The sequence below is a fragment of the Nyctibius grandis genome, chromosome 6 (assembly GCF_013368605.1).
Source record: "Nyctibius grandis isolate bNycGra1 chromosome 6, bNycGra1.pri, whole genome shotgun sequence".
Classification (NCBI taxonomy): domain Eukaryota; kingdom Metazoa; phylum Chordata; class Aves; order Nyctibiiformes; family Nyctibiidae; genus Nyctibius; species Nyctibius grandis.
This window is the reverse complement of record NC_090663.1, coordinates 81,868,281-81,878,979: the sequence shown is the minus strand read 5'-3', so window position 1 is coordinate 81,878,979 and position 10,699 is coordinate 81,868,281.

Here is a 10,699-nt window from a genome sequence, read left to right as displayed (position 1 = left end):
AATACAAGTATCAGACTCTTATTAAGCATCCGCAACTACACAGGGGGCAGGAAAAAATCAGTAAGAGGGTGCTGGTTTTCAGTGTCGTTTTTCAGGTTACAATTGCATTTTAGTAAGAGGCAAGCATCGGTTTAATAATTACTTGTTTCTAAATGCTTTTGTGTTTGAGAAGTATCGAACATCTGCAGGTTGGATATTCTAATACACAGTTTTGTTTGTATGTATTTTGAAACAGGAAACTTCACCTCAACCAATAGGCCACTCTCCTTTCATATATCCTCGATATTTCTCCAGGGCAGTATGGTCTCTAAGCGTGCATGCAACATCCAAGAGGTTTCTGGGTATCTCAGATACTCATTTTTTCTTTAAATCAGAGTATTCATAAAATTTTGCAAGCTCTGTGGTAACACGCTAATCAAATTTTATGTCAAAATGAAACCCACAGAAGATGATGATGGTAAGCAAATAAAATAATGTTTTTCTAGATATTTTCCTTATTAATGGTTTTGATGGCATTGAGTCACAAAAGTGAGTATTACAGAAAGAATCTCAACATCTGAAGAAAAGAATGGTGGAATGAGTTTTAAAGCTGAAAGATCAAAAAAAAGTTTTGCCTGTATTTTTGTGGCTGAAATGTGTGCCTGTAAAAACGGTGTCCACATTTCAAATCTGGTTTCAAGGCAGATAGTTGGCAAAGGAAATTGTCATCTATTTTCTTTACTTTACTTTGTCACACAAACTGCACAAACAAATGCCCTGAACAAATTTATGAAAGAAAAAAAAATCAACGTCGTTGATCGAGAACACTTTCCTAGAGAGGGATTAGTTTAGGGACTTTTAACTGTGCATATTGTACAACAATTATATGGAAAATGACAAAAATATGAACTCTTCAAGGTTAAACATGCAAGGGCTAAAGAAAAAAACTAAAGTGAGGAGCAATGCAAACAAGTTCTGGAAGAATTTGTTTTTCATGAGCCGGCATAAGCATTCATGAGCCTATTTGAACAGAAATACGAGAAAATTGGTGCACGGCATATACACAGTGAGGACTGCGAAGAAGGGATACATCATTTTTATTGTATGATCTGTAAAAGTAACCTACACATGCAGAGCATGCCACCTTGCCTCTTACACACACACATAATGGTAACTTTAGTTTCGTATACATCTATGGATCCACTGGTGCCGAATGGGCTCAAGAGGCTCAAGATGTTTGAGAAGTATTGAGCCTGCTACGCCTGTGTTCAGCTGATGGTCCAAATGACAGCATTAGATGTGGCTGGAAATTACCGACAGTCCTTAAGTCCTCAAATTCGGTCTGAGACTTCCGAAACAAGCTGTGTCACAGCAAAACTGGTAGCTCTAATTCAACACTCAGCTACAGTTATCAACTGCAGCAGAAGAATAACTCTGTGCCTCCTGCTTTCCTAGCTCTACTACCATAGAGCTACATATACACTAGTAAATCCTAAGACCCGCTGTCAAAGAAGAGCCTGCAGCCATACTATTCAATTTTCCCATACTGGGTGGCTTTTGCCACACCACCTATTTGGAACAGGCCCTTGACCACACTAAACTCTTGAACCATGCTTGGGAACTGTTTGGGAGAGCGTTAATTGGCAGAAGCTAGGACTGCGCAATGTGCTAAGTATTCAACAGCACAGAGGATTGAGTGCCAGTGTCCAGAAATGTTCCATGGCTGCATCAGCCTAGATGTAGCCTTATTGTGTAAGTCCTACCGCAATAAACAAACCTCTCTGCCAAAAACCAACTCCTTTGCCACAAAGGAAGATCTCTTGTTAAGGCTGGGAATTCAGAGACTCTCTATTAACTTCAATGGGCTTTAGCACCTGCGTTTATTTTGTAAGACATTTATATGGCACTTGAAATGTATCCTATAACTAGAGGAAAGACTAGCTTCAGGCAACAAAGAACTTCAGAGATCAAGATTTGTATTAATTTTTGTAGACAAAGGGATGGCTCTGAAGTGAGAGAATAAAGGTTTCTTTAGTTATAGGTCTGGAAAGATCAACAAATACATATTTTTAAATTTTCAGTGGTGCTTCTAAAAGCTTCTTTTAGCTGTAAGGAATACAGCTGAAAGGATAGATTAAATGGAAAAACACATGAGCAACAATTTTTCACAAACATAAACAATCAGAGGTATATAAATATTATAGAAAATGTGATTATAACATCAAGCACACTTCATCACAAGACACTCAGGTTTACTTCCAAAAGAGAAAGGGACTGAAGGGTATGATGAAAAGGCAGAAATGTTTTGGGAGAAAACATATAGTTTAAAATGTCTAGAAGTCTGTGCTCCCAAAGCTTCTTTGGCCTCATTTTTATTTACATTAAGGTACTCATTGCAGCAGTATAAAGGGAACTTCAAAATTCATTTAAATGTTTTCACTAAAAATGTGGTGAACTGAGGAAACAGATCTACTATTCCCCAATCTGTACAAAATACTCTGTGATTACAGTATGTAAAAAAAGAAATGAGATGTAGACTTCTGAGTAGCTCATGAATATAAGTTATTTTAAAAAACATATGCACCTTAATCCTCTTTTGACATGAAAAGCCAGGGTTCATGGCCTGTACTGTCTGCACTGTTGAGGATAGATTGATATCAGCAATAATAGTCATCAGGAGGAGTTTGTATTTTAACCCTATACAGTTAATGGCCTGAAACTACGCTTATTGGTGTCACTTATGACATTCCTACTTCACATTCTTTAGTCAGACTCATAAAAATATATATTCATATTTCACTTACTTAGCTAAGCTAATAGGCCAAATTACCCTAATATATAACTCCTTCACTGGCAGCACTGAAATAATTTCAGAAGTATGACATACAGTAGATGATGTGAAATTCGTTCTTGAATCCAGCAGGCCACAGTCTCTCTGATGTTGATTTCTGATGATGTGCTATTTGCTTATGTCTAGTATATGGTATGTCTGCATGAATGGGGTAATAAAAACCTCATACGGTCTCTCTCCCAGTTTCAACAAAGAAACTGCAGCTGATTTGTTTTCTGGTTGTTGTGTAACAGACATTACGTATCAGTACCAGGAAGTGAACAATTCATGTTGTTACTTTGTCACCGTCCAGAAACATTTTGTTTGTACCTAATCTTGTACTTTGGATGTATATCTTTTTTAACTGCGCACCCACTTCTTAGACATCTTAAACATGTCAGCATATCTTGGCTGCTTTCCCTCATGCATAATCCACGCAACTGACAACAGTAGAAATAAATTATTATTCTATTGTCCCAAAGTATCTCTGTGTTTTAATTAATTTAATACGCATTATCTCAATCAGAAGCAGGAAAAACACACTGGAGATGGAATTCTGATCCCAGTGAAATCAAACAAGGGTTTTGGCACTGACCTCTGTGCAGACAGAATTTCACCACTCATGGCTTTTATTGCATCTCAAATGTGTATTTGTAATTGAAATTTATGCCACTACCAAAGCTACTATGTGCTCAGCATCAGAATGGATATTTTGGATTATAGAGCTGGGCCTAACTACGCCGGTAGTTTATTTCCCATTGTACATATGATGAAGTGCAAACAACCCTAATAATGCCTCAGAAATACTCTGGGAAAGTGCATGGAACTGTAAGGGACAAACGAGCACATTATCTACTAAGATATTTTTTAAAATTATTTTCAGACCAGCCATGAATAATCTGCACTCTGCTTCAGTTCTTAGATGGTCTTACTAACCAGCACACAATATTCTGGGCCGTACATAAGACAACAGGATAAAATATACTTTTGGAAATACAGTAAGACTGTGGAGCATAAAATCCATGTTAGATTTGAATTTCTCCATGTGGGGTCCATAAATTATTAGCAGTCTAGACAGAAATACCAGAAGATACCCCTAGGGCTGACAACTCACATAGTGCTGGCTCCTTCATTATTCCCAAAGGCTACATACTGTTCAAAAACAAATACAGTGCTCCAAATTATTTATAAATAATATGTTTGCCATAGAGCTGTTATGTAATTGGGTGTGAGAACATAGATGATAAAAAATGGTTATAAAATGCAGTCAGCATACTGATATAGTTTAAGTAACAAAAGTTGCATATAAAATACTCTCATTAAAAGGAAATTAAAAAGCAACTGAAAGGGTAAAATCCATACAAAGAAGTAATACACTATTTTAAACAGCCTGCAGGCTATATGTTCAGAGTAAGTAAAAACTACTACAGAGCTCTAACCCTACCCTCCAAAAAAGTTAGCATGGTTTAGGAGTAGAATAGAGGAGACTCAGAAAACAAAAAGACACAGAAAAGTTCTCTGCAAGGAAATAGTAATCAGACCATCTAAACACCAATAAAGGAAGTTATGACGGAGGTCTCCTCGAATGGTATGGAGACGATAGGGAGGGAACAATAACAGGAACAAACTGACTCTTAATAAAATGATAAGGAACCAACTTTGAAATTAACAGAATAAATACTTTTTCAAGAAATGCCTAGTTGTGGAATCTGGTGCTATAGGATGCTGTGGGTCAAAAACTATTAATAACTTCAAAACAGGATTAAACAAACTATGCCTATTATGGATAATGGCTACTATGGGATCTGACTCTGGGGCTTACCACTGGAAAACAGGAAGTTGTGCGACAAAGATCACTCCACATTTAACCAATTTCTTTCTATAAATATCTTCTAGTGGGCACTGTCAAAGATCGATAATAGATTAGAAGGATGCGGCAGTCCTATGAAATACTTTCTGTCTGTCTTCCAAAAATCACGTGTTAAAGTACCATGACAATCCTAGCAAGTGCTGTTAGTACAGATGTTTGTTAATTTACATCAAAATATACATGATGGGAGCAGTTAGAGGAAAGTCAATTTTCACGTGTGAATGAGAACACTTAAAATGTAAGTTAGAACCAGAGAGAGCCAGGGTTAACTTAAAACCTCCCACACAGAGTACGGGCGCTGCAGGGAACACAAAAGCCTGACCTCAGCTACGCCTTTGGCAAGACTCCTGATCCTCTGCAGTGAGACCTCACCCTCCTGTGTCCACACTCACCATGTTCCACATGGTAAGTATGCATCAGCTTACAGTACATCAGAGGAATTTTTCTGTAAGTTATGATTATTACTCAAGGGAAAATGGATAAAAGAGAAAGGAAAGTTTCACTTTCCTGATTAGTACACAAGAAGAGTCTTGGGGAAAAAAAAGTCTGAAAAATCCAAGCATTGTACCTGAGTCCATTACAGACTGGTTTTGGACACAACATATAAAATTGGTTCCTCAGTTTTCCTATTAATAAAACAGAAATACTAATTCAGGCTGTGTAAGTTTTTTGCGGGGTTTTTTGTTTTCTTTTTTTTAAAATTTAAAACAAGAAATTTCATGGTAAAAAGAAGAAAAAAAGTAAAAAATGGGTTCACAAGAGCACATACATAATATTCCAGGCTATGGTGCACAATGAATACAAGAACCATTACTAGTAGATAACACTCTGCTTTAATTTTACTTAAATAACAGATTTCATTCTACAGTGGGCAGATTTTAACTGATAAAAGTATCAACAAATTAGTATCTCTCTGCTGGTTTTTAATAGAAAGATGTAACTTTAGTTTTTAAGAAGTCCAAGTAAGTTCTTTCTTACAGTTATTTTTGGCCAAAGCGATGAACTAAATTCAAGATGAATTCACAAATATTTTGTTTTCAGATGGAAATTGCACTTCCTGTGAACAAACTATTAATCCAAAACACCTGGCCCAGCATTTGCAATACTTCCCTACTTCACAGAGGCAAAGTTAAATAACACTTACAAGAGGCAGAGGATTTATAAATCACTGTAAGAGTAAAAATAAGCCTGAATATTGTGAGCCAACTATTCTTTCAAAAGCAAATAGAGATTAAAATATTCGATGGAGTTTGCACAAAGAACAGCCTGAACTTTGCCAGTTCAGAGCTGGCTGTACTCATTAATGCAGGAATGCCCTCAGGCTGCTTTGTCTGGATGGTATAACTTAGAACTGGATTTCTCTGGAGTTCTGAAGGACATCCGGACAGTCATCCTCCAAAAAAAAAAAAAAAAAAAGCTTCAAATCTTCTCACAACATGACAGGACCCTTCTGCAAGAAAATACATCCAGTTCCATGGATGTAGTAGTGAGAAAAGGATGGAGAAGGATTTAAAAGGCCAGTGTAGGGAATGAGGAGATCTTAGCTGGCATATAGAGCAGCAGGCTAAGAATTCCCATGGCGGGAAGCCTAGCAGCCACACAGCAGTCCAGAGAGTATCACTCTACTTCCTTTTCCTTTGTAAATTTTCTCTGTGGAGCCGTTACTCAAACTAGGCAAAATATTAACTTTAAACAGTAGTTACTGTAGTCATTACACTCAAGATTACTGAAAGATGACTATGCAAGATAACTACAAATGATTATAAACAAACATTGGAGGCATGACAGCCTCTTCCTAGGCTGGCCTACTGTACGTCAAGAAGCCAAGTAAGGCTTAATTCTGGCAGCTGAGTTCTGGCAATATGTCATTCCTCAAGTTCTTAATGAGAACATTTTGACCATTTGCTGGCAAGGAAAAAAATAAGAACATGCTGTTCAAATAGGAAGGAGAAGAGCAAGCTGATCAGTTACAGCAAGCATTACTGAACTAAAATGGAATGTGCTTATTTTCTAGCAGCGTTTTGCAGTGATACAAATACATTTCACTAATGTATCATTGCTGAAAAGAAAGTGATACTACACACAGTTCAAAATAAAAACAAAGTCTCCATATATTTAATGACGCTACTTTATCATTCATCCAGATATGGCTTATAAAATAGGCACAGAGAACAGAAAATGCGGAAATCAAAAGCATCAGTGAGAAGGAAGCAGTAAAGCAGACCTGCAACTCCACAGCTCCAGGAGATGAAGACAGGAGGCATTTGCCCCAGCCCTGCTGTCTTTCTCTTCTAAGAGGCAAGAGAAACCCCTAACAGCACACTCTGTTTGGCGCAGCGCTCCTATCCGTCACTTGCAGCACAGTGGAGAAATCTAACAATTCTCTCTACCACCTGTATCAGTCTGGTTTAACCTGTGGTTGCTTTGAGCTAGTATATATGAGACAGTTCAGACCTGAGTGCGCTCTAACTACAGCTTAATGAAGCACAGGACAGATCAAGTTCCATTCTGTAATGTGTCCCTTGCACATTATACATCATTATATCATACAATGATCATATTTGCTCTTAGCAATGTTTAGAGGCTTGGACAGTTAAAAAACTTCCTCTAATTTCCAATCTAGATTTATTCATACACAGCTTAAGAGTAATTTCTTAACAAAACTTCTTTTTTTTTAATTAAAACAAGCTTCCTCTCCTATCACATTTGCTTCAAACTAGTACATTCAAAGACTGTAAGGTCTTTTACGCTTCACTTGTCTAAACTAAACAATCCAAGTTCTTTTAGTCTCTTGTCCACTCCTCTCTTTTAGCAGGGATGTTTTCTTTTTTTCAACTCTTCTAAGCCAAATTTCTTCCATCTGGATTTCCAGATCTGTTCTCAGTTTAGAGATAAAGTTTCATCAGCCACATGTACCACATGGGGCATTAGTGATTCCTCATCTGTATAAGAAATATAGGGCTGAATTTACTAAGGACTGAATTTACATTTTCCACAGTAACATCAAATCAGTGGCTCACAGCCGCCCTTTCTTTGGCTTATATATCCAGTTCTTTCAAATTCTCTCATCTTCCCTCTGACAAGCTCTGAGGTTATATCAGAGAGTCTTTCCTATTAGTCCCGAAGCACATGACTTTGTACTTTATATTATTCTATTTTATCCCATTTTATTTCTCTACTCCTCAAGGTCATCCAATTATGCCAGTACGACACCACTCTACAGGGACTGTTTCCCAATTTTGCGACGTCAACTAATTTTATTAGCAAGTTCTAGTTTTTGTGCCAAGATCACTAATGAAAATACTAAACAATACCAATTTCAATATCATTTTTTGGACAGAGCTCTAACAACTTCCCCCTGCCATTCAGCGTAACATATTGCCACCTTTTCCTCTGAGGTATTTCTTTGCCAGTCTGACAATTAATTTACTAATTCCCCTCTTCTTCAGTTTAACGATTTCATTTGTTTAGAAAAAGCAGTTACTGTATCACAGAAAGAAAGTAAGCAAGCCTAGCATGATCTCTCTATGGAAAAAAGATGTTTTATTCTATTTACTTCTATGTCCGTGTTTTTTTTTTCCTCCAGAATGTTTTTTTTTTTTAATTTGTACAAGGAGAAGCTAAAAAGTGCCTGTCCTCTAGAAAATGCCATTCTCCAGATGAGGACACAGTTTCAAGAAAGTGCCCAATATATACAGCATGCACAGAATTTTCTCATACTTCCACTGTTCCAGGAACTAACTTCAAAAACAGAACAGCCTACAATAGGAGAGGATTTCAGTTGCATTGTTGTTTCACAGAAGTAGATTATTGGACTGGAAACGGGATTATCCAAGAGGAAAAACAGTCATTCGTAAGATTTACGCAACCCCCACTCTTTCCCTCGTTTCTAAAGAATGAACGCAATCATGCGCGCACAGATCTTGTTCCAGGCCCATTATCATCAGAAAGTCTGGAGAAGAATGAAAACCAATGTTTCTTTTTCTCAGGGTGAAATTCTAGATTACTTCAATGAAATTCCTTTTGTCACCCCATTGAACGTTTTAGCACTTGAAAAACTACTGGGAAAAAATTTATAGTCAGGATAATGTACAATGAATAAGTAAGAGCAAAATATATTGTGTTTATTCCTGCACCTAAAGGAAGAAGACTTAAAAAATAGTGGCTATGCTCTATGAAAGTGTATCTGTAGCTAGTTGAGAGGAGGAGGAGGAAGGAGCAGAAACATGAACAGAAATGAGAGGAAGTTTAGAATCTCAGCCCATGAGACAGCATGCAGCAGGCTCCTCCCTGCAAGTCTGTAATGCCCCTTTATTTAAACTCTCTTGTGGTCTCCTGTGTTCTAAATAAAATAAATGAACACTTCTTAACACTCTCATTGTTTCTGAAGCTTAACTTAGAGCTTTTAAGATGAAAAACAGTGATGCTTTTTCAGACAAGATCAATTTTCTCCTTCTTTCACTCATGTCTTCTTATACCCTCGATTTCTTTTTCCTTCCTTCTCCACCTATTGCTAATACTAACCCTTGTTTCATTACTTCATTCTTCTTTTGCACCTTTACTTTTGTCATCGCTATTCCATATCCTCCTCCTAAATTGTATTTCTCCTCATTCTGTTCTCAACTCTCTCTGTTTAGCTCTTGCTTAGCCCTTTCTCACAGCCCCAATGTGCATGGAGCAGGCCTGCAGCAGGTCCGTAAGCAAAAGCACAGCCAGAAAGGCTACGAAAAGCAAAATACCTTTTAAACATAGTGCTCCAGACAGGATGAAAAAAGGAGTGGGAAACAAGCTGACTGAACACGTCTGCCTGAATGAGTCTTTAAAAGAAATGCTCCACTAGCCTATTTTGAAGAAGAAAATGGATGTGGACGTGCGTATAAATTTTAGACTCTATACAGGATGTGGGAATGAGAGCAATCAGATGACTAAGCTTCATGTGACTGCTTGCTACAGGCTACATAAGGAAAACTTTGCTAGAGTATGTTTAAAAGGAAAGGTTGTGCGTATAGGTACTCATGGCAGGGGAGACTTGAGGACTGGAATGTAGTTAGGTAAAGTTGCCCATGAAATAAGGTGTCTTCACGTAGCTTACTGCAAGCTGTCGAGGTATTTTTCACTTGTTCTGCTCTTGTTTTGGATGTTTTTGTGATAATACAGAGGAGCGTACAACCTAGAGAACTTGGACTAAAATGTTGTTAGGGCTTCCTTTCAGCCCCCCTAGCAAATGCATACAATTATTATTTTATGTTGCAAATAATATAAATAGTATTAACACGAAGAGAACAGTAACTGTTTGAAAAGGTTGTTGTAAACATGTTCCAAGTGTTAAGAAGAAATATGAAAGAAAATAGAGAGCAAGTGTTCCAATACAGCTACAGGTATGAAAATGTTCACGGAAATACTGTGTGCACAAAACGCACGATACAATAACATTATTTCAGAGGAAGGAATCAGAATGCATTTACAGATCAGCCAGTGGCAACAACAGTATAAATGACACTGGATCAGAAAAGTTCTAACACAAAAATAAACGCTTTTGTGTGCAGCTGTGAAACACAGATTTGCAGCTCATTCATCAATGAAAATGATGTATGATGCATGCAGCTTTGAGAAAAAATATCTAATGCAATTACTTTTAAACCTTTTGATGTCTCCTAACTATGTTAAGATTTTTCTTTTGGTACATAACTTTCCAGAAACATGTTTTACCCTGGATTGGACATGTGCAAAAACCCAACCCCCTGGATATGCTGACGGCTCTGGAAATCGTTCGCCTCCGTTCTCTTCCAGCTCTGTGTTTTGTGTCACAACTCGACTCCCCCCCCATCAACCACTCTGCCACATTGTTCTTTCTTCCTTTTGAAAATCTTAACATTGGCCTGCTAGCCTGGAGCCAAGCTGAATGGTTGGATTACTGAGTAGAACTGCAAAATCCTGTTTTACTTTACTCTGGATCCCTCTCCTCCAAGTTTAACACCTTTCCAACTCTATAGTTAACTCTCCGGTTTAACAATCTGTGT